The 23,357-nt window shown below is 42.4% G+C and overlaps 1 protein-coding gene across 10 annotated transcripts in view; it reads left to right on the top strand.

Annotated features, from left to right (window-relative positions):
• Chd9 (chromodomain helicase DNA binding protein 9) overlaps positions 1 to 23,357 on the top strand; it is a 251,656-nt gene that overhangs the window by 36,759 nt on the left and 191,540 nt on the right. For 6 of the 10 annotated variants that reach the window (XM_048792196.1, XM_015488737.2, XM_048792195.1 and 3 more), the window contains exon 1: positions 6,769 to 6,928. The exons of 3 other annotated variants lie outside the window; for them this stretch is intronic. The gene's annotated coding sequence lies outside the window, so the exon portion shown is untranslated. Of the gene's footprint in view, positions 1 to 6,768; positions 6,929 to 23,357 lie in introns of those variants that run through there. One more of the 10 variants, XM_015488736.2, reaches the window with a different exon arrangement.

The raw sequence follows: 23,357 nt of genomic DNA, 5'->3' as shown, positions 1-23,357 counted from the left end.
CCCCCAGGCCCTGTTCCAGCAGAGCCTGGCTCAAAGTTCAAAGCCTAGATGGCTTTGTTGAGTAATTCGGTGACACTGCCCGCCCGCCTGCCATGTAGGGTAAGTCTCACTCCCACACACCCATTTGCTGAGCATCTGTTGCCCTCTGTTTTGTGGTGTGGAGGCTGGGAACAGGCAGACCGCCCCAACTGACCGCGGGGTGGCTGTGCTTCCTTCCTTCTGACCTTCCTGTTTCAGGCCTTCCTTTCTTTTTCCTCAATGGAAAGAGCTTCCTTCTTTCCTTTCCTTATAATATCCTAGCTGCTAGAGCATCCCTTGAGAGCCCTTCACCCAGCCGAGAGCTGCAATTCCTCTTTCAAATTGAGTCTGTCCCCTGACTCATTCATTAAAATGCATAGGGCATGTGACCAAACTGCATAATGATTCTCTCATGAGGAAGGCTTGGAGGCAGGGAGATGCTGCCAACTGCAAAGGCAAATATTTCCCCCCAGCTGTGGATCAGGCTCATTGGCTGTCATGCCCTGGGAAGGCTGGGGGCTGCTGTTCATCTCCAGTAAATCAGCCAAGCCCTGGAGAGCTGCAGCCTGGCTGGCGCAGGCTGGAGTCTTGGAAGCTGTGTTGCTTTGGAGAGAGTCCGATCCATGACCTTTTCTCAACCTTCCTCCACTCCCACTTCATTTCGTTTTTCATTTATTTAAATATATTTTTAACCACACAAGTAATAAATGGATGCCTTCTTTTTGTTGCTATTGTTTTGGTGCTGTGGGGAATGCATTGTTATAGAAAATTCACACATACATGAAAACGCCCTTTGAGAACTCCTCAATGCTACTAACCCCTTGTCATATAGCTTTTACCTTCCAGGATCCTTGGGCTGCTCAGGGACAACCACCCTAGAAGGTGATTTGGGAAATTAAACACCCATTTGTCTTCCTGAGGTCCTAGGCCAGTTCTTGGCAAAACAGTGAAGGTTCATCTTGGAGGCCTTCTTAGCTCCCTTCCTCTCAACCCCTATGTCAGCATGTGTAAGCCCCAAAGTCCCATTCATGCACCCCCATGAGTCCCATTCCTGTAACAGAGCCCTACATTGCTGGGTGTGATGATGCAGGCATATAATCCCAGAGGTTCTAGAGGCTGAGGCAGGAGGATTGCAAATTCAAGGCCAGCCTCAGCAATTTGGTGAAGCCCTAAGCAAGGTAGGGAGACCCTGTCTTCAAATTAAAAAAATTTAAAAAGGACTGGGGATGTGGCTCAGCAGGATGTCAAGTTCAAGTCCAGTCTGGGAAACTTTGTGACACATTGTCTCAAAGGAAGGGCTGGATGTTGTAAAGTGCCTCTGGGTTCAAACCCCAGTCCCAGGGGTTATGGGGGGAGCTCTAACATCAGAACAGGTAAACTAGGTTACTCCCAGCTTAGAAATTTAGATTGACTCTTTTCCAGAGGCATCTTTGCTTTAATATTGGGGTCATGATGAGTGAGTAAGGTAACAAAATCTGGTGACTCTTGTGGTCACCTCTTAGGCACCAGGACGACTTGTGTTCACTTTCAGGTGTTGAGTCTTTCTGAAGACACTAATTCATTCCCCTTGGTAATAACCTATGTTGTTATCTGTGTGGCCTTGGGAAAAATCATTAATTTCTCTGACTCACATTAAATCATTTGCAGGATGGGAATAACTGTAGTACCTCCATCATTGGGTTGTTCTGAAGTTTAAAGATGTAAAGCCCTCAAAGCACAATTCTTGGCACATTATCAAAATGCAATTAATGTTAATAATTATGATGATGGGGGGCTGGAGTTGTGGCTGAGTGGTAAAGTGCTTGCCTAGCATGTGTGAGGCACTGGATTCCATCCTCAGCACCACATAAAAATAAATAAAATAAAGGTATTGTGTTCATCTACAACTAAAAAAAAATTTAAAAAAAAATTATGATGATGATTATCATTACACTTAATCTAATTTGTAATAATCTAGTTTACTCATTTAAGAACTATTTATCAAGCACCCACTATGTGCCTGGCACTATCCTTTGTCCTGGGAATAAAGCAATGAAGAAGTCAGACAAGGGCTTCAAAAGACTTATAGTCTAGTAGAAATGCAGTGCACCTTTCTTTTTCCTTTTCCAGCGTTGGGGATTGATCTAAGGGGTACTCTACCACTGAGCCACACCCCCATCCCTTATTTATTTATTTATCTATCTATTTTATTTATTTTAGATATTGGGGATTTAACCCATGGGGACTTTACCACTGAGTCATATCCTCAGCCCTTTTTATTTTTTATTTTGAAACAGAGTCTCACTAAGTTGCTTAGGGCCTCACTAAGTTGCTGAGACTGGATTTGAACACTGGAACCTCCTGCCTCGGCCTCCAGAGTCACTGGGATTATAGGAGCACACTCAGCCTACAACATTCTTATTGTTCCCATTATATAGAAAGAAAGATGATGTTTCAGTAATTAAGCTAATGGAGACAGCTAGAAACCGACCAGTTTTTGCTGGGCACGGAGGTACACACCTGTAATCCTAGCAACTGGAGAGGTTGAGACAGGAGGATGGCAGGTGAACAAAGCCCTAAGCAACTTAGCAAGATCCGGTTTCAAAATAAAAAATACAAAGGACTGGGAATGTAACTCAATGGTAGCATGCTCCTGGGATCAGTTCCCAGTGCCCAACACCCCCCACCCAAAAGAAAAGAAACGAAAAGAATGAACCAGGTATGACGGGATCTAGGTTTTTGAGACTTTAATTCTGGTTCTCTTTTGTGACAGGCACTGATGATTTGGGGAGGGCGACTGGGTGGGAGTATGTAAGCAGCTCTCAGAGCTTGGGAACCCTGACCTAGCAGAGAAGGCAGGGACTCTCTGGTATGCCTGAGAGTCCACGTCACTGGGTCCACACAGTCAATTATCTGAGTCCAACAATATATTCCTGTACCTGGTGTCAATTTGGGGGGCTTGGAGGGGACTTCATCTTTAGGAAAAAGTGCTTGCTCTTGCCCGTGGCTCATGGGCAGTGTGATGACAGCAGGCAGCTCAGATGTCTGAGAACACTTCCCTTTGTGCCCCAACTCAGCGGGAGAGAAGACAGATAGGACCATAGGCTCAGTGACTGAACTGCATGGTCCTGGGTGTCTCCATCTGCAGGGAGGTTCACTACCCACGCCTGGGCAGCTGGGTGGGGCAGGGCTGGTCCTGTCTGAGAACACAACATACAGGAACTGGAAGTCTGTCCCTGGGGAAGTGGCAGGCAAAGACCTGGCAAAGACCATGTGGGAGAGGTCACTCAGGGCCAGGCATCAGACAGAGATACCAGTGTCCTGAACAACCTGACTGGCTGGGGGAGGGAAAGAGCGTTTCCTGACCCCATGGCAATGACAACTGTCTTTACCCCCAGACCTCAGGTGACAATTCTTTTTTTATTGTTATTCTTGTTGTGGAAATGGGGTCTCACTATGTTGCCCAGGCTGGTCTAGAACTTGTGTGCTCTAGTGATCCTCCTGGCTTAGCCTCCCAAGGAGTTGAGATTACAGGTATGTGCTATCACACCTAGCTCTCTAGGTGACAATCAAGTGACAATTCTGAACCTGCACAGCAGCATATGACTGATGCAAGATTGATCCCACCTCTAGGATCAACCTTGCCTAATCCTCATGGAAACACACTCTGGCCCTTTTTAGGTGCACTCTACCACCCTCTCACAACATGCTTCCTGGATTTCCTACTGGTCCTGAGAATAGTCTTTTTTTTTTTTTTTTTTAATTGAATCCAAGGGCACAGGGTCGTTCGTAATTTTTGACTCATGACATTCTTTCATCTTCAGTTGGACCTACAACAACTTACATCTGGTTATTTGTTATTTATCTATAGGTTTATTTGTGTGCTTAGAATATGGGGTGAATGTACTGCAGATTTTTTTCCTGTGTTCCTCCTTTTCCATCCCTTTGCCTACCCTATCTCATCCTGAATCTTGAGTTGACCATTCCTTTGCTTTTATTTCATTACTTTTTTCTAAAATACATGTTGTTTAGATTTACTATTTTTCTTTGCTTTGTTTCACCTTCTGGAGTGTACTTTTTTCTCATAATATTATGTTGCTAAAATTCATCCATACTAGTCGGGCGCAGTGGAGCATGCCTATAATCCCAGCAACTCAGGAGGCTGAGGCAGGAGGATGGAGAGTTCAAAGCCAGCTTCAGCAAAAGCAAGGTGCTAAGCAACTCAGTGAGACCCTGTCTCTAAATAAAATGGGGATGTGGTTCAATGGCCAAGTGCCCCTGAGTTCAATCCCCGGTAACCCCCCAAAATAAAATTCATCCATACTGTAGCATATAGTTTTGGTCCATTCGCTTTCACTTCAATATTATAGTCCTCTCTATTGTCTTTGACATATATTTCTTCTGTCAATGGATTTTTGGGTTGTTATCAGCTTTCCACTTCTTTGGATATACTGAGCTGAATATTCTTGTATACATCTCCTGGAAGGAAAACAATGTGAATTTAACAATTTGCCACCTCAACAACAACGAACCTATAAAGATCCTATTGATCCGTATCCTCTCCAACACTTGCTATTATCAGACTTCTTAATTTTTCCCAACTGGAAGGGTATTAAATGGTATTTCATTGTGTCTCTGTATTTATTGACTTTCCAGATATGGTTTACAATGGTCAGTGATTCAATGGGAATACCCTGTTAGGGGACCATGAGGATTTAAGGAAGCACATTTGTTTCAAAGTCTCTTCCAGCTGCAACCATGTCACTTTCTTATTCAACTCTGGTTCCCTAGTACCTAACACAGTGCCTGGTAGCTCATCATTATCATCATCAAAACCAACAATTCTATAGTAATTATAGATAACATTTATTGAGGGCTTACTAAGTGCCAGGTGCAATGTTAAATAACACCTTTACTTTTATTATCTTATTTAATCATTCTGGAAAACCTATAAGGTAGGTGCCATATTACATCCATTTTGCAGCTAGGGAACTGAAGGTAAGTATATTTCCCAGAATCACAAAAGTGGTAAATAATGGAGCCAGGTCTGAACTGTGGCATCTTAACTAGCATGTAATAGGTGCCCTGTAATAGGGTCAAATGCCATGAAACTTTTCCTTTTTTGTGTGTGGTCTGGGAATTGCACCCAGGGCCTCCTCTTCTTCTACTACTGAGCTACATCCCCAGTCAGACATTTTTATTTTTTATCTCCTTTCAGACATTTTTTTTTTTAAATATTTATTTATTTATTTATTTATTTTAGTTTTCGGCGGACACAACATCTTTGTTTGTATGTGGTGCTGAGGATCGAACCCGGGCCGCACGCATACCAGGCGAGCGTGCTACCGCTTGAGCCACATCCCCAGCCCTTTCAGACATGTTTAAAATAGACTCACCTTTTGGTTACAAACAAAGCTTAAAGGATTNAGGATTTTTTTTTTTTTTTTTTTTGGATAGAACCTGGGAGAGAGTTTTACCACTGAGCTGTATCTACAGTTCTTTTAAATTAATTAATTATTTTTCCCCCCAGTCCTCTTTATTTTGAGACAAGGTCTTGCAAAGTTGTTGAGGCTGACCTTGAATTTGTGACTCTCCTGTCTCAGCTTCCCAAGTACTGGGATTACAGGTATATGCCATTGTGCCTACCTAAAGGATGTTTTATGATCTTGTTCTAGTTAAATGAAACTCATTCCTGGGCCTTTAATACCAACTACTCAGGAGGATTTCAAGTTCAGGGTCAGCCAGGGCAACTTTGCAAGATCCTGTTTTAAAATTAAATAAAAAGACCCGGGGATGTGGCTCCTAGCATATGGGAGACCCTGGGTTCTATCCCCAGTACTATAAAAAAAAAAAAAAAGTAACTCATTTAATGAATGGAGAGAATGAACAAGTGATTCCTAAATTGGAGCCAAATACTTTTTCACTTTTGTTTTTTGTAGTGAGAATTGAATCCAGGGGTGCTTAAGTACTGAGCCACATCCTTGGCCCTTTTTTATATTTTATTTTGAGAAAGGGTCTTGCTAAGTTGCTTTGGGCCTCGCTAAATTGCCAAGGAGGTTGGCCTTGAACTTGTGAGCCTCCTTCATCAGCCTCTAGAGTGGCTGAAAAAGGTCACCACATCCAGCTTTTTCAGGCTTTAGACATTTCTGTAGCTGGTCGAAAATCAGGGAAGCCAGAGATTTTGTCTATATTGCCTAAAGGATACAACAGTCCTGATGGGAAGATCCGAAACAATGCTTTTGTTGCCTTTTCCTTTATCTCTCATAAACCAACAATGAGCAGCCTGCCTCAAGTATTGACTCTGGCGATGAAGCAGGAGGCAATCAAAACAGAACAAAACAAAACAAAAAATCTGGCAGCTTGAATTTAGTGATTTTTTTTCTAGCAATCTACATTGGTGTGTAGACCCAGTGCACCCCATCACATATGCACAACATCTGATATTCGTGTAACAGGTCCTCAACCCCTGACTTTTCTTCTTATTTCCAAACTGGAGTGCACTAGATAAATGCAGAAATCAGGAACCATCCCTCCCAGTCAAGCTTCCCTGGCTCAGTTCTCAGAGCCAGGCCAAACGAGTAATTATAGCTTCTCTCTGTGGTGTACAGGGCAGGAGGCTGATTTAATAAAGGAAGCCTGCTGTCTGTCTCTAGCCTGGCTCTGACTCATGGAACTAGGGAGTCCCAGAAGCACTACCCACAGAGGGTGGTGAGCAGCTGGGGGGTGGGAGGTGAGGGTGGCTGGCTAGCAAGGCCTGGGCTGAGAGAGAGCCCAGAGAATGAGGAAACTCCCTGCTTGGCCAGGAGGAACCTGCAGTTGGAGCCAGAGGAAGTGAGGCTCAGACGGAGCAGCTGCCGGTCCAGCTACAGCCGCAACTGCCTCACCCTTGAAAGAAGGCTCCTTGCCGTGTGGACCACGTAAAATGAAATGGGTTAGTAATTTTCATATTCAAAATTAATTCGGGGAAACAATGGCATGTGCGTCTATTAGGGATGGCTGCCTTTGTAGGATCGACCAGTGGCTTTGGTTTCTTGCAGGGGTCCTGGAGTCAGGAGGGATGTGCAGTCTGTTCATTTGGTTTCTCACTTTGGCAGGGAGGCGGCTAATTAGGTGTTCACAGCCGCAGAGACGGTTTGAGCTGGGAGTGGTTTCAGCTACACGGAGGGTGACATCCCGGCTCTGGAGCGCACTTGGATGCCACCTTAGATAGGTCACCAGAGGTCATTTTATCCTTCCTTCTGTCTCCAGTAGCTTCTTCCTCCTCCCCTATCAGCCAGACCGCATCAACTTGACCTTCCCCTCCTCCCCCCACCCTCCTCGGGGGCCCTTCCAGCCAGGAGATTCCGGCTCCACCCCTCCCCTCCCCTTCCTTTCCCGCTGAGTCACACACCTCCCGGTCAGGTGATCCTCCCCTGAGCCCTTCCCAGAGCACCTTGACCTATATTCCGAACTCTCCCTGGCAGCAGATTCTAATTGTCCTGAGACAGGGCCCGCCGGGCCAGCGAGCAGGGCGCCCTGGCAGCGCAGGCTGCAGACAGGCGCCCCAGGCAGCGGGAGGGGGGCACCCACTCCAAGAACCAGCGACCCGAGAGGGCTGGAAATGGAAAGTTATGAGGCTGTGGGAGGGCGGGCGTGCGATGGCGGAGGAGGAGGGGGTGGCTTGTTGAGTCAGCTGCGAGAGCTGACAGCCACTGGGAGCCGCGTGCTTCCTCCCCTCCTTGGCAGGGCTCTGCCAGCTGCGGGCCAGGCCCTGACTGCGCAGACTACAGGGGGCGAAGTGGTGAAGGACACATGCCCCTGTGGCTGGGTGATATTGCTGCCCACGGGAAGGGGAGAGGTGAGAAACTATGCAAATAATGGCATAAACCCAGATGACTCATCTGGAGAATCAGCCTAAGAAAACTGCCCTGCTCCAATACCCCCCACCCCCAAGGAACAAGTTCCCATCCCCAAATTACCCACAAAATGGCCTCTACTTATCTTGTGTATGGGTTCTTTGTGCAGCCGCTGCCTGGGCAGTCTTTGTGTCCTCTGAATGTGAGGATAATGCGGGTGCTGTGGAAACGGAATTAAAAGTGTTCAGAGTCAGACTTCAAGCTTCATCTTTGGGTATGAAGCCTGTAAGAGGCAATGCAGCTGAAGATCACAGTCCCTTTTGAATTCCAAAGGGTCATTCTTCGAAACCTCCCTTTACCAGCTAGTATAGCTCTGTGACTGCAAAGTCATGATAGGCTTTAGTCTCCTATCTGTAATATGGGGCTTTTAATAAAACCCATCTCCCTTTATATCAGACTGCATTAAGCCAGATGATGTGCATAAAATATATTAATTGTACATAATGATGCATAACTATATAATATTGTCTTGTCTAGATGGCTAACCCCCCAAACTACCCCCCACACCCAATTTGAGAAGATCATTTTGTTTGTTGAATGTGAGCATCATAGTAGAGCCTGTCTCCAGTGTGTTTACCAGGGTACATAGAAAACGGTAGCCTCTGGCTATGGTATGATCTACCCTGTCTAACAAGCAGCCCCACATAGTTTATTTACATACCACCCACAGGTTAGTCTTACATTGTTTTGGTCCTTTGTATCAAGAAAAGCTGTGTGTTTGTCATAGTTTGGATAAAAATCTGCAGATTGGAGTAAAGCGTGATTTTTTAGATTTGTTCCATTCTCTTTGCTGTTCTGGGGGATAATTCCAGGGTCTCATGCATGTGAGGCAAGTCCTTTACCACCGAGTCACACCCTTCAGCCTAAGCACAATTTTCAAAGCAAGATATAAATTTAGGAAGTCACTGCCTAGTGCAGAGTGGATGCTAGAAGGTAGATGGAAGTTATATAGATGGAAAGGAAGAAGGAAGGAAATTAGACAATCAGAGGTTTACGAGGAAACTAATTATGCTTAAATTTCAGGGCCCTTCAGGTGCATGCATCCCTTCCAAGGTCTTGTACCTCATTTTAAATCAATTATGCATTCTTTTCCTAAAGAGAGTCCCCAGTGTTGTATATCCTTCAAGCTCCACCAAGACACCCAGCTTTGTTCTCATTTAAGATTCACAAGCACAAATGAAAATGCAGGTGGCATAGGGGATGTGACATTTTCATGTAGTCTTTACCATGAATTGCAAATCTGAAATTTGCACAGAAATCCACATGTAGGCCAGCAAGCACAATGTCATAAGGAAGTATCCTTATGTTGAGCATGGTAGCGAATACCTGTAATCCCAGGGACTCAGGAGGCTGAGGCAGGAAGATTGCAAGTTCAAGGCAAACCTCAGCAATTTAGCTAGAAGCTCTCTTTCAAAAAATCAACAAAAACAAAAACAGGGGCAGAGGGCGCAGAGCTGGGCACTGTGGCACACACGTGTAATCCCAGTGGCACGGGAGGCTGAGACAGGAGGATCGAAAGTTCAAAGCCAGACTAGCAAATCAGTGAAACCCTATCTCTAAGTCAAAAAAAAAAAAAAAGAAATATATATATATATATATATATATGAAATAGGGCTGGGGATATGAATCAGTGGGTGAGTGCCACTGAGTTCAATCCCCGACACCCCCCTCACCCCCCCAAAAAAAAGCCAGCCTCAGCAACTCAGTGAGGCTCTAAGCAATTCAACAAGATCCTGTCTCTAAATAAAATATTAAAAAGAAAAAAAAAGAGAGCTGGGGATATGGCTCAATGGTTAAGCGCCCCTGGTTTCAATCCCTGGTACCAAACACATAACAAAATATAGTGGAGGGGGTCTGGGGATGTAGCTGGTAGAGCCCCTCTGGGCCTCTGGATGCAATCCCCAGTAAAAAACACACACACACACACACACACACAATGGGATGGGATGTAGAAGAAGGTCAGGAATGTGTGGAATTATTGGGCCAATTCCAACAGACTTTCAGAATCCACTTTGATACTTCTAGGGCTCTTAAATTTCCAGAAGTTTTGAATCTGGGTGATAACTGGTTTGCAATGGTCAGAGTATCGGAGAAATAGTGGTTTATAATCTGGAACAGTCACTAATCCTGGTCTTTACTAGTGCCTTCTTGCTTACTAGTTGTGTGCCTAAATTGGTGGAGTCACCTTTGGGCCTAAATTTCTCTGCATTCAGGTTAAGTGGTTTTGGAGCCTCTTAAGCTTCATAAGGGCAGGGATTAAAACTGCCTTGTTCAGCCGGGTACAATGGCACATTGGCCTGTCATCTCAGTATTTCAAAGCTGGGTAGGAGGATCACAAGTTCAAGACCAGCCTCAGTTAAACCCTGTTTAGCTAATCCCTAAACAATTTAGCCAGACCCTGTCTCAAAATAAAAAGGGCTGGGGATGTGTCTCAGTGGTGTTAAGTATCCCTAGTTTCAATCCCTGGTAACAAAACAAAGAATAAAAAAACCTGCCTTGTTCACCACCTTATTCCCGTTGTTGAGTACAGTGTCTAATAATTAGTAGGCAACATTTCGCATAGTGCTTGTGGATGTGGAAACTGAAGCACAGAGTTGTTTGCACACATTCCCTGTCACTCAGCTATTAAGTGGCAGAACAGTGATTCAAACCCAGTCTACCTCCAGAGTCCCTTGTCTTGACACTCTACACCCTTTATAAATATATATTTTTAAAGAATAGGCCTTATTTTATCTGCTGTGTGTGATGAATGAATAAATCAATGAAGTGCCCTTTGGTTGACAGCATGCTTGATTCAAGGTACACCAAAGGGGAATTCATGCTTGTGATTTTTTTTACATAACCAGCACTTTACATAGATTATTTCACCGAACTCCTAATTCCCACAGCCATCTTATTAAGCAGGTAGCATTAACCTCATTTTGCAGTGAGGAAACTAAGGCTCACAGAGGCTAGGGGACTTGCCTTGGTTACCCAGCAGATGGGGGAGTGATCTGATCTGTCTGATCCTAAAGAACACATTTGCTCATCTGCTGGAAAACTTCACAATTATCAAAAGGTATTTTGTGTTGTGTATAGTAGCCTACCATTGGTCTCTAGTGTCTTATAGTTTTAACAATGCTTTTTTATCCTTATTATGTTTTGGTTATCAAAGGAGAGGCAGCTAGTGTGATCCTGCTTTACAGAGGACGCTAATTTGGGCTCAAAACAATTGCCATGCTGTGACAATCTTGGAGGTAGTCAGGACTGAAGCACACATCTGTGGACTTGATACTCTGCATCCCTCCCTTCTCACTAGCCTGCCCCTGAGTTAAAAACTGCCTCCTTGCACTTTATACTTGCTGACCCTGAACAGAGGAAATACTTGTTTGTTGTGAGTCCTCAAGAGGCCCATCTTCTTCCCAAGGGTCAGCCAAGCAAATTTTTACAAAGTGTAAATTTCCTTCCTCTTGCCCACCACCCCTATCTTGGTGCTGGGGATGGAACTCCAGGGCAAAATCTAAGCTTTGACTGCATTTATGCCTTTCCTAAATATGTGGAGGAGAAGAGTAAACCTTGACATTTCCCACCACATACTTAACTAATATAAGAAGTTGACCCTTTTCAGTTAGAGAGTATGGGGTCTGGTTCTGAAGGTCTTGTCAGAAACTATGTTGCCAATTCTGCAAGCCCATTTCATAATGGCAACAAGGAAGAAATGTCCTCTCTGCCCTTGGCTGTCAGGATGAGATAAGTATATGTCTGAAGCAAATAAATTACCTTGGGCCCTTCCCCTTCTCCATAGTCCCCAACCGGGAAACACCTAACCTATCACTGGAAGAGTAGAGATTCCTTTTCTTTTTCTCTTCTTTCCTTTTGGCCCCCCTTTAATCCTGTGTTGAAAAAAATTCAAATCTATAGAAATGGTGCAAGAAAATTAAAATGAGCTCCTTTCTTTATACCTCCTAGATTAAGAAGGATTTCACTGATTTTTAAAAATCTCATTCAATGTAATTTTTCTCCTATTTATTGATTTGTTTATTTATTCCTCACCACTGGGGATTGAATCCAGAGATGCTCCACCACTGAGCTACATCCTGAGCCCTTTTTATTTTTGAGACAACAGTGTCTCATTAAGTTTCCTGGGCTGTCCTTGAACTTGTGGTTCTCTGCTTTAGCCTCCAGAGTAACTAGGATTACAGGCATATGCCACCCTGCCGTGCATAATTTTTCTCTTTTTTGCTTATTTGAATAGAAATTCTATTTGTTTGATTCAAATTTCAAAGGGCACCACAGCGTACACCTGTAATTCCATCTACTCAGAAGGCTGAAGCAGGATGATTGCAAGGTCAAGGCCAGTCTCAGCAACTTAGTGAGGTCCTAAGCAACTTAGCGAGACCCTGTTGCAAAATAAAATAAATAAATAAATAAATAAAAGGATTTGGGGATTGTAGCTCAGTGTTTCAATCTCTAATGTCACAAAAACAAAACAAAAAAAGGGAATATACAACCACGAGTCTCCTCAAGTCTGTCCCCCATTACACAGTGCCCCTTTCTAGAAGTAACCAATAATTTCAGTTTTTTATTTTTAATGTATTTTTTAGTAGATGATGAACCTTCATTTTATTTATTTATATGTGGTGTTGAGAATGAAACCCAGTGCCTCACACATGCTGGGCAAAGTGCTCTACCACTGAGCCACAACCCCAGCCCCTAATTTCAGTTTTCCTATACTCTTCCAGAGATATTTCATAATGTGTATAAGAAAATGGTTGTATTATATATTCTTGTCTTGCTTTTTCCTCCATGGTTTCCCACAACCTGATTTTTTTCTTCATTTAAAATCATTCTAATTCATTTCAAAAGAGTGTTTTGTTTTGGTACCAGAGATTGAACTCAGGGACACTTAACCACTGAGCCACATCCCCAGCCCTTTTTCATATTTCATTTTGAGGCAGAGTCTTGCTAAGTTGCTTAGGCCTGGCTAAATTGCTGAGGCTGGCTTTGAATTCACAATCCTCCTGCCTTAGCCTCCTGAGCCTCTGGGATTACAGGCATGAGTGTTCTCATTTATTTACTTTAATGATTTTATTGTATTCTGTTGTATGAGGGTTCCGTCATTTGGTTAACCAGTTCCTTAATCTAGTCACTTAAGTTGTTTCTGAGCTTTAGCTAATACTAACCATATTGTAATGAATAACCTTGTGTGAATGTTATTCTATAGGATAGTTTGCAACCTTTTAAAAAACAAATTTATTTATTTATTTATTTATTTTTATGTGGTGCTGAGGATCAAACCCAGTGCCTTACACGTGCTAGGCAAGTGCTCTACCACTGAGCCACAACCCCAGCCCAAGTTTTCAATTTTTAATAGAGACTGGGATTGAAGACTATATCCATGAGGGCTGGGAGGTGTAGTTCAGAGGTAGAATGGCTGCTTAGCATGCATGAGACTCTGGGTTTGAGCCCCAGCACTTCCTCCCCCCACCCAAAAAAAAAAAAAAAAGAAAGAAAATGACTGAACTTCCCTAAGTTTAAGTACTTCAAAGAAGGGGCATTACTTGAAGTCTGGGTGCTACCCTCCTTTGATCTGGGGGTTGGAAACCTAATTTTACATGTTCTCTGGGTCTTAAGTTTTCACTGGTGATATCTCTATCTCGTTCCAAGTGCGATTGAAGCTTTTCTGAGTAGGTTATTTTCTTGTGCAGAAATGGTATGTTTCCTACTGTTTGCCCACGTCTCATCTCTGCTCAGCATGTTAGCCACTTAGTGCAATAGGAATGGCACATGTGTCACCTCCATTAGTCCAGACAGGTCTGGGATCCTTCAGTTATTTGTGTTCTGATCACAGCATCAAGCCAATACATTTGAACCAGAAGTTCAGCCTTTATGATACTTGTATTTGGGAAATGAACCAGAGTTTCCCAAGTGTGCTGCTTGGGGAACTCAAGCATCATAAAAAGACATAAGCAACAACAAAAAATAATGATAAATAGCTATTTCCCAAAGGACAGCTGGGAAGCAGAACCATGGAGTAAGGTAGTAGCCAGGAAGGTCCTCTGCTTCTTCAAGTTAGGTCTTATTCCATGCATTTACCAGCACACATTTGGGCGGGGGTGAGTGGGGGGGGAATCTTTGTTAGCTCAGAGAAAAGGAAGAAAGCCTCATAATCTAGTTAATGATGCAACTGCCACAAACACACACAAACCACACTATATTCATGGTGCTGTTATAGTGTAGGTTTTTTTCTTTTTTGGGCAGTACTGGGGATGTAGTGCAGCATTTTGGAGGGAAAATAAAAAGGTTATCCCATTTAGCATCCTGCTTTCTAGACAAGCTACCCTATATCTATTCTAGAGTTCTGTCTATCTATCTATCTATCCATCCATCCATCCATCTATCTGTTTTTTTTTTTTTGTTTGTTTTTGGTTTTTTTTTTTAAGTACTGGAGATTGAACACAAGGGTGCTTAACCACTGAGCCATAGCCCCAGCCCTTTTGTATTTTATTTTGAGACAGGGTCTCCCTAAATTGCTCAGGGTCTAAGTTGCTGAGGCTGGCCTTCAATTTGTGATTCTCCTGCCTCAGCCTCCTGAGCCCTGGTGTTATAGGCATGTGCTACCACACCCTGCTATTTTAGAGTTTTAAAAAGAAAGAAGAAGGGCTGGGGTTGTGGCTGCATGGAAAAATGCTCATCTAGTCTAGCACACGTGAGGCACTGGGTTCCACCCTCAGCACCACATAAAATCAAATAAATAAAATAAAGATACTGTGTCCATCTACAACTAATAAAAATATTTTTTTAAAAAAAATAAGGAAGCACTGGCAATGAAGCTTGGTGGTAGAGCACTTGCCTAACAAGTGTGAGGACCTGGGTTCAGTCCTCAGTATCACAATAAATAAACAAAAAGAAGGAAAAAAAAAAAGGTATCTTTGAGAAGGTAAAAATTTTCAGGGAGTTGATGATCCCTTTGCCAAAGTTCTGCCTCATTTATTTAGCCATTAGGTTGTTTTGGAGAAACTAGTAATGGCTGAATATAGTCTTGGAGGAGTAGGAAAAATGCCTGAGAAGTCACAGGCCTGGGTTCTCGTGTTGCACAAACTCACTGTGTAGCCTTGGGTCTCATCCTTGAAAACATTTAGGAAATTCCTAAATGTGTGTATTCATGCAAAAGATATGTACACAAAGTAAAGACAGCATCAAAACTTCTGAGCACCCTTCCAGCTTCAAAATAAGTAGTCACTGTCACCATCTAGAAGTTCTGCTTTGTGTGTGACTGTTAACAATTGAAATAATTGCCACCTTGTTACCTGGGTGGGGGCCTGACAAGTTCATTTATTTAACAAACCTTTATTGAGTACCGACTGTGGGCTAGATACTGTTGCAGCACTAAGAATGTTGTGGTGAACTGGGTGTGATAGTGCACGCCTGTAATCCCAGCTGCTTGGGAGGCTAAGGCAAGAGGATTGCAAGGTTGAGGCCAGCCTTGGTAATTTAGGGAGACCCAGTCTCAAAGTAAAAACCATAAAAAGGGCTGGGGAGGTAGCACCCCTAGATTCAGTTCCTAGTATGGTGGGGGTGGGTGTAGTGATGAACAAAATAAATCTTTATCCCATGGAGCTTATCTGCCAGATGAGAAAGAGAAGTGTTAAACAACATAAAACATAAGACATAGAATATTCTGGTGCTAAGTAATAAGAAGGAAAACAAAGCAGTAAATACAATAAGGAATGTGGGGTGAAGAGAGGAGGGCCACAGTTTTTTTGTTTTTGTGGTACTGGGGATTGATTGATCCCAGGGCCTTGTGCATACAAGGCAAGCACTCTACCAACTGAGCTATATCCCCAGCCCCCAGTTTTAATGTATAGTGATTGGGGAAGCTTCATTGAGAAAGTAGCACTTGAACTAAGTCCTGAAGGAGTGGAGGTGATACAGCGATGGCCCTTCAGGTAGAGTAATAAGCCTCCTAGCATTATAATTTGGGAGTAAGTACTTTGTATCTCCAATTTTTTTTTTTAATCAGCTGATCATGATCCCCAAAATTCTATTAGCAATATACATTTTTAGGTTAAAATGCTAAAATATTGTTGGGGGTTTGGCTTAGTGGTACTTACCTTGGATGAGGGAGGTTCTGGGTTGGATCCCCAATATCATGGGACAGAGTGGGGGAATTACTACTGTCCAGCATGGTGGCACACACCTGTAATCCCAGCTACACAGAATGCTGAGGCAGAGAAGGATCACAGGGATGTAGCTCAGTGGTAGAGCACCCATGGGTTCAGCCCTTAATTCTGGGGGGGCAGAGAGGATTACACCTATTGCTCATGCTGTGCCCACATTGCCCAGTCCTGAGGTTGTTTCCAGGACTCTCAGCGGGTTCTTTCTAATCCTTGTGTGATGAGTGAGCTGGTACTGGGATGCAGGAAACAGGCTGATGGCTGGTTTGAATGATACATCTCCTGAGGGCCTAAGTTTTTGGAGTTCCCCTGAAGACAGTGATATAAATGGGGGCAAACAGGCAAGCAATTCTGGGACTTGAGTTCTCGTAGCCTATGGTTCATATAAAAGACCTTGGAAAAAAATACTTTGGGAAATCCTGAAAGTTTCCTTCTTTTTTTTTTTTTTTAAAGAGAGAGTGAGAGAGTGAAAGAGAGAGAGAGAATTTTTTTTCAACGTTTATTTCTTTTCAGTTCTCGGCGGACACAACATCCCCGTTGGTATGTGGTGCTGAGGATCGAACCCGGGCCGCACGCATGCCAGGCGAGCGCGCTACCGCCTGAGCCACATCCCCAGCCCCAATTTCCTTCTTATTCAATGCAAGAAAGCTGCATTACTTACGATGGCATTTGCCTCATTTTTGAAATTAGATTTTACTTTCTATCTGTATTCTACATTTACCTTTGTTCCAATAAGTTCAGTTCTTCAAAATATTTCTATAACCATAACCATTTCAGACCATGATCACAAACTCAAATGTATACAGGGAGCAGGCAGGAATGGATACAAGCAAGTGAAAGGCACTAGGGACTGGTGGGGACTGTGACCAACTGAAGAGTACATCCTTTCATTCTGCTTCTGGGTTGGTTATCAACTTGAGTGTGAGAGTTCATGTTGCTAGAAGTCCTAAGAGGTTGGAAATCCACATTTTTTTTTAGGCAAAATGTTCTGCTTTTAAATGTTGGCAACTAATTCAAGATAGTTAAAGACATTGTGCGGATTAAATATGTCATCTCTCACATAAACAGATAATTTTGTTTCATCGTGGAACATGATGGGAACCATATTCAAAAATACAAACCAATAGGTTATTTTGAAGAAACCAGCACCATTTGGGTCATCCCAACATTTGGTCAGAGTGGAAGAGAATGTGCAACTTCCGGTGAATCCCTCAGGCCCCTCCCTCGAGCATTAATTTCCTCTTCTGCAGAAAGAGGGGGCTGGACCTAAAGGTTTTCAAAATGTGCCCCTATAAGCCCAGGAAGTCTTCAGAGATGCCTGCCAGGGCTGGGGAAGGGTGGGGGATCCTAGGGCTTACAGAAGGACAGCTCAGCCTTTGTTCTGTTTTCTCTTTGGGGCTTCTGCTTTTTGGTTTTAATGTCTTGGACTTGTGCCAAGAGTTTAAAAATAAATTCTTTTTGAAGAAAGAATTTCCTTGCCTTCAAAAAAGTTTGAAAATCTTTGGATTAGTTGTTCAGCTGTAGTGTAAGGTGTTATTAGCTTTTCTCCATTTGCCTAATGCTGCTTGTCTGCTTACAATTGCCACAAGTAGTCCAACCCCAGACGTAAGTCAAGTGAACAAATATTATAGGAAAGGCTGGGGGTGCAGCTGGTGGTAGAGAATATGCTTTGGAGGCTCAAGGCTCTGGGTTCCATTCCTGGTACCAGACACACATGCACAAAATTACAGGGAAATTCTGATACATTACCTAGTGCAATACCTTATTTTGGATGATTTTTTTTTTCCTCTTTGTTTTGGCAAACAGATGTGTTCTTCTTTCTGGTATTATGTTGCTTATAAACAATGCAGTCATGTTTGCTACTAAAACTTCCTAGCCAAGGTGGTGGTGCATGTCTATAGTCCTGTCTAACTTAAAGGCTGAGGCAGGAGGAACACTTGAATCCAGGAGTTCAAGGCCAGACTAAATACCCTGTTTCTTATATATATTAAAAAAGACAAGAAAAATTTTCCCGGTTCACATGATGTAATAAAACATTAACATTGTACAGTAGCTTGCATCTTCTAGGTATCTTGCCACTTGAATGAATCTGGAGATCCCTCAACTAACTAGCTGTAAAAAGAAAACAAAAAAATTAGCTATGATTTATTGATAACTCAATGCATGACAACTTCATGTATACAAGATTCAGGTTATTCACCGTGCAAAAGGATTTTTTGTCTCTGTCTTCCTAATACATAAGGAAACAAAGGCTAAGTCAGGTTGCAAACTTACCTTGACCACACAAGATGCCAACCCATACCTGTCCCAGCATATTCCAGCTAGTTGCTTCCAGCTGTGAGAAGTCAGGCAGCAGGAGATCTCTTGTTTTAAGCTGTCCCCATCACCTGTCAGACTGCTTTCAATTTCTGCTTCCCAGATCCTCTTATCTACTGGAAATGCCTTGAGTGGAACTCATATCTGTTCAAGTTTGTTGCCCTAATCTTGACTGATAAGAGAGTGTCTGAATTTAAATAGTCCTTTCTGTGGCTTGGATTTCTTCCCTGGAAATGAAAGAACTTTAGATCTGGAGGTAGAAATAGACTTTGGGGAATGATTAAATGGAGTTTTTTCTTTGGTACTAGGGATTAAAACCTGTGGTCCTCTACCACTGAGCTATGTCCCCCAGTCCTATTTTTTTGTTGTTTATATTTTGAAACAGGGTCTTGTTAAGTTGCCCAGACTGGTCTTGAACTTGCAGTCCACCTGCCTCAGACTCCAGAGTAGCTGGGATTGTAGGCATGTGACATAGCACCCAGCGGGAATGAATAAATGGATTTTTAAATGATCCTGCACTTGGCTGAGCTGTGTTTCTCCTGCTGTAAAGGAAATTGCTTTCCCTGTATGTTGATCTTGCCTACTCTTCTAGTCTAACGGGTTCAGTTTCCCTACTGGTGGGTACATGCTGAGAGGGTATCACAAAGCAAGTATTGATTGTGGGCCTTTTTTTTTTTTAATTTAGCACTTTGCCAGGCACATAGTATATCTTAGGTCAATATTTCTACTCATGGTAACCACTGGATTTTTTTTTTTTTTAAGTTCATGCACGAGAGAGAGAGAGAAGACTAGTAATTTTCATTTGTATATGTAGTGTTTTCAGAGAATACATGTGAACATTATTGATAAGAAACAACAATAAGGTAAGACAGGCAGCTTAGGTGTTATGATTCTTCTTTCTTTCTTTTTTGTACCAGGGATTGAACCGAAGGTAAAAATCACTGAGTCCATCCCCACCCCTTTTTAAAAAAAAAAATTATTTTTATTTTTATTTTTTTGTGGTGCTAGGGATTGAACCCAGGACTTTGTGTATAAATGGCAAGCACTCTATCAACTGAGCTATATCCCCAGCTCCCTTTTTGTTTTTTGAAACGGAGTCTTGCTAACTTGCTTAGGGCCTCATTGAATAGCTGAGGCTGTCTTCAAACTTGTGGTCCTCCTGCTTTAGTCTCCCAAATCACCGGGATTATAGGCATGTGCTACTACAGCCCGGCTATGATTCTCACTTCACAAGCCAAAAAAAAAAAAAATGCTAAATTGCTAATAATTTATTTGGCTGGCTAGTGGTAAAGTCTGGACTGCAACTTGGATATTTCCCTTCTAATCCTGGGTCCTCTCCATTTTACTATAGTCATTTGCCCTTTCTAATTGGAGGAGGAAATTAGGTTCCAGTCAACTTCTGGCATGAACTTAGATTTTGGTTGTTGTTGGTTTTTTTTTTTTTTTGTATTGCAATGCTGGGATTGGACCCAGGGTCTCACATATGCTAAGAGAGTGTTTCTGCCAGTGAGCTACATCTACAGCTCTAGAGTAGTACTTTCCTATCTGGGCTGCACAAGTTATTACAAAAATGGATTTTAAAATATACTGATGCTAAGACTCATCAGTCCTAGGCAGGGTCTGTGCAAATTTCTAAGTTCTTCTAATGTACAGTGTCATAGTCTGTTTTCTGTTGCTATGACAAAATACCTGAGACTGGGGTAATTTATAAAAATAGAGGTTTATATAGCACATGGTTCTAGAAGCCCAGAGCATGGCACTGTCGTCTGCTCAGTATCTAGTAAAGGTCCACTTATAGCATCATCAGATGAGAGAGAGCAAACGTGTTAGCTCAGGTCTCTCTTTCTCTTCCTTATTTATTTATTTACTTACTTATTGGTACTGGGGATTTAACCCAGGGAGCTCCACCACTGAGCCTCACCTCCAGCCCTATTTGTAATTTTAATTTTGAGACAAGTTCTCTATAAGTTACCCAAGCTGGCCTTCAACTTGCTATTCTCCTGCCTCTCAACCTCTGGAGTCACTACGTTCTTTTCTTCTTCTTATAAAATCACTAACACTATCATGGGGGGCCCACTCTCATGACCTCATCTACGCCCAGTTACTTCTGAAGTTTCCATCTTCAATACCATCAGCATCAGAATTTGAGGATTAAGTTTCTATCACATAAAATTTGGAGGGGGATATTCAAATCAGTAGAGTTTGAAAACTTCTGACAGAGTGTCCCAGTGCCTTGTTCAAAACCAGGTGGGATAAGCAGTTCTTTCTGTCAGAAATGTCAGGTGAACAGTTCAATCAGTGTAAGGTACACATTTATGGACCATCTGTGCTAGATGAACAAGATTGAATCTGTTCATGTTGCTTTCCTTCTCGTGGATAGAGACACATAATAAGTATATAAATAGGGTCATGATCAGTGTTAAGAAGGAAACAAACTAGGTAGTTGGGAGCCATGGGAAGCTGCTAATCTGAGGAACCATTTTTGCAAAGCCTGAAGGAGAAGGAGAAACAGCTTCCAGAGTCCGTAAGATAAAGGGAAGAGAAGGTGAACAGGTCTGAGACAAGGAAGTTCATGTGTTTGAGGAACACAAAGACTTTTGTTAGCCAGGTGCAGTGGCGTGTGCCTGTAATCCCAGCAACTCAGGAGGCTGAGGCAGGAGGATCCCAAGTTCAACGGCAGCCTTAGCAATTTAGCAAGGCCCTAAGCAACACAGCGAAATCTGTCTCTAAAATACAAAGGACTGGCGATGTGGCTGAGTGGTAAACTGCCCCCTGGTTCAGTCACCAGTACCAAGGAAAAAAAAAAGGAAGAAAAAGATTCTTGTTGCTTTCAGTTATCTAGAATAAGGAGTAACAGATAGTAGGTACCTGCCTGACATTTCTTATCATTTACACAAATCACTCAGTATGTTCTTGCCAAATGGTACACAGTCTGCAAAGGAAACACATAGAGAGCCATCTTCAGGAGCCGGGGTGGGTAATGTATGCCAGACAAAGAGAAGGCTTTATTCTACTAGCCAAAAATTGCCAACTATGAGAAGAAAGTTCAGCAATCCTACAAGACAATGAGATAGAGAATCAAAAGGAGGAACAAAAAAGAACACTCAATTATATATTCGATATTCTTCTTTTATCCTATTACTAATAATCACTTGAAAGTAGGATATTGGTGTGGCAGAACTATAGAATACAGGCTATCAGTGTGTGACAAACTGGCCTCACACATTTAGTTCTATGATGTGGGTTTCTGTGTGTGTGTGTGTGTGTGTGTGTGTGTGTGTGTGGTGCTGGGGACTGAACCCAGGGTCCTGAGCATGTGAAGCATGTGTTCTACCACTGAACTACCTCCAATCCTGACATGTTTTGGTTTTTGTTTGTTTGTTTGTTTGTTGATTGTTTCCCTGGCATACTGTTTGTTTATTTTGGTACTGGGGATTGAACCTGGGGTTGCTCTACCACTAAGCTACATCTCCAGTCCTTCTTATTGTTTTAAAATTTTGAGACAGGGTCTCACTAGGTTGTTTAGAGTCTCAGTAAGTTGCTGAGGTTAACCTTGAACTTGTGATCCTTCTGCCTCGGTCTCCTGAGTTACTAGGCTATGTTAGACTCCCCCCCCCCAACTCCAAGTACTGGGAATTGAACCTAGGACCTCACACATGCTAGACATGCCTTATTATTGAGCTATATCCCAAGCATCTGACATAATATTTTTGAGATCTTTACTCATAATCTATCTTTCTGGAAGGTGGAATGTTTCTCAAATATCTATAATACATGAGAAACATATGCATGAGACCTAAATATTTCTATGAATTGCATATTTTAAGAAAAGCACCTTTCAGCTAGGTGTGGTGGTGCACACCTGTAATCCCAGCAGCTTGGGAGGCTGGGCAGGAAGATTCCAAGTGCAAAGCCAGCCTCAGCAACTTATTGATGTCCTAAGCAACTTAGTGAGACCCCCATCCCAAAGTAAAAATAAAAAGGGCTAGGGGATGTGACTCAGTGGTAAAGTGCTTTGGGTTAAATCCCCAGTACGGGGAAAAAAAAAATGAAAACAAGCAAGCAAGTATCTTTCCTGTTACCATGCAAGACTTTACTTCTGCTTCGATTATGCAAGGCCACTACTACTTAATCACTAATGGTAACTAGAGAAAAAGGCTGTACTGGTCTATTTTCAGCAAAACTCTCTAAGAGCCCACTGCTCTTAAATTAAATTTGTTTTCAATTATGTAACCTGGAATTAATTTTCATGGTTGGCATGTGGTTACTCATCTTCTATAAAACCTTGGAATTCAGTGCCAAGAAAGCAACTATAATTGATATGCATCCTCAACCAAAGGTCCAAGAATTCTAATAAACCTCAAATGTTTTAAAATAAGAGATGATAGTGTCTGAATAAAACAGGAGTGCTTCAAAACATGGTCTTAATAAGAAAGGTAACTTTTCTTAACCTCCTCCACCACCCCAAAGAAAATCCCAAAGGGACACAAGGAAATTTCAAGAGGCTATGGATGAGGCTGGGGATGTGGCTTAAGCGGTATCGCGCTCGCCTGGCATGCGTGTGGCCCAGGTTCGATCCTCAGCACCACATACAAACAAAGATGTTGTGTCCGCCAAGAACTAAAAAAAATAAATATTAAAATTCTCTTTCTCTCTTTAAAAAAAAAAAAAGGCTATGGATGTGTTTGTTACCTGCATTGTGGGGATGGGAATATGCAGGTATCTGCATGTTTAAAATCTCCCAGTTAATTTTAATTAATTATGTACTCCTTTCTCGCATATCAGTTATACTTCAATAAAGCTGGAAAGAAAAGGATAATTTTAAAAATTGATTAATATCACATTATTTTCAAATGGAATATGCAAATATAGTAAAAGAAAGAAAGAGAGAGAGAAATCCATGAGGCAAGAGAAAAATTGGTTGTGTAATGCAAAAAAAAAAAAAAAAAAAAAAGACAGGACTATAGTAATTGTTAAAGGAAATTTTATCTAT

Source organism: Marmota marmota, unplaced genomic scaffold, assembly GCF_001458135.2.
Source record: "Marmota marmota marmota unplaced genomic scaffold, marMar, whole genome shotgun sequence".
Lineage (NCBI taxonomy): Eukaryota > Metazoa > Chordata > Mammalia > Rodentia > Sciuridae > Marmota > Marmota marmota.
This window is presented reverse-complemented; position numbering and strand designations above follow the sequence as displayed.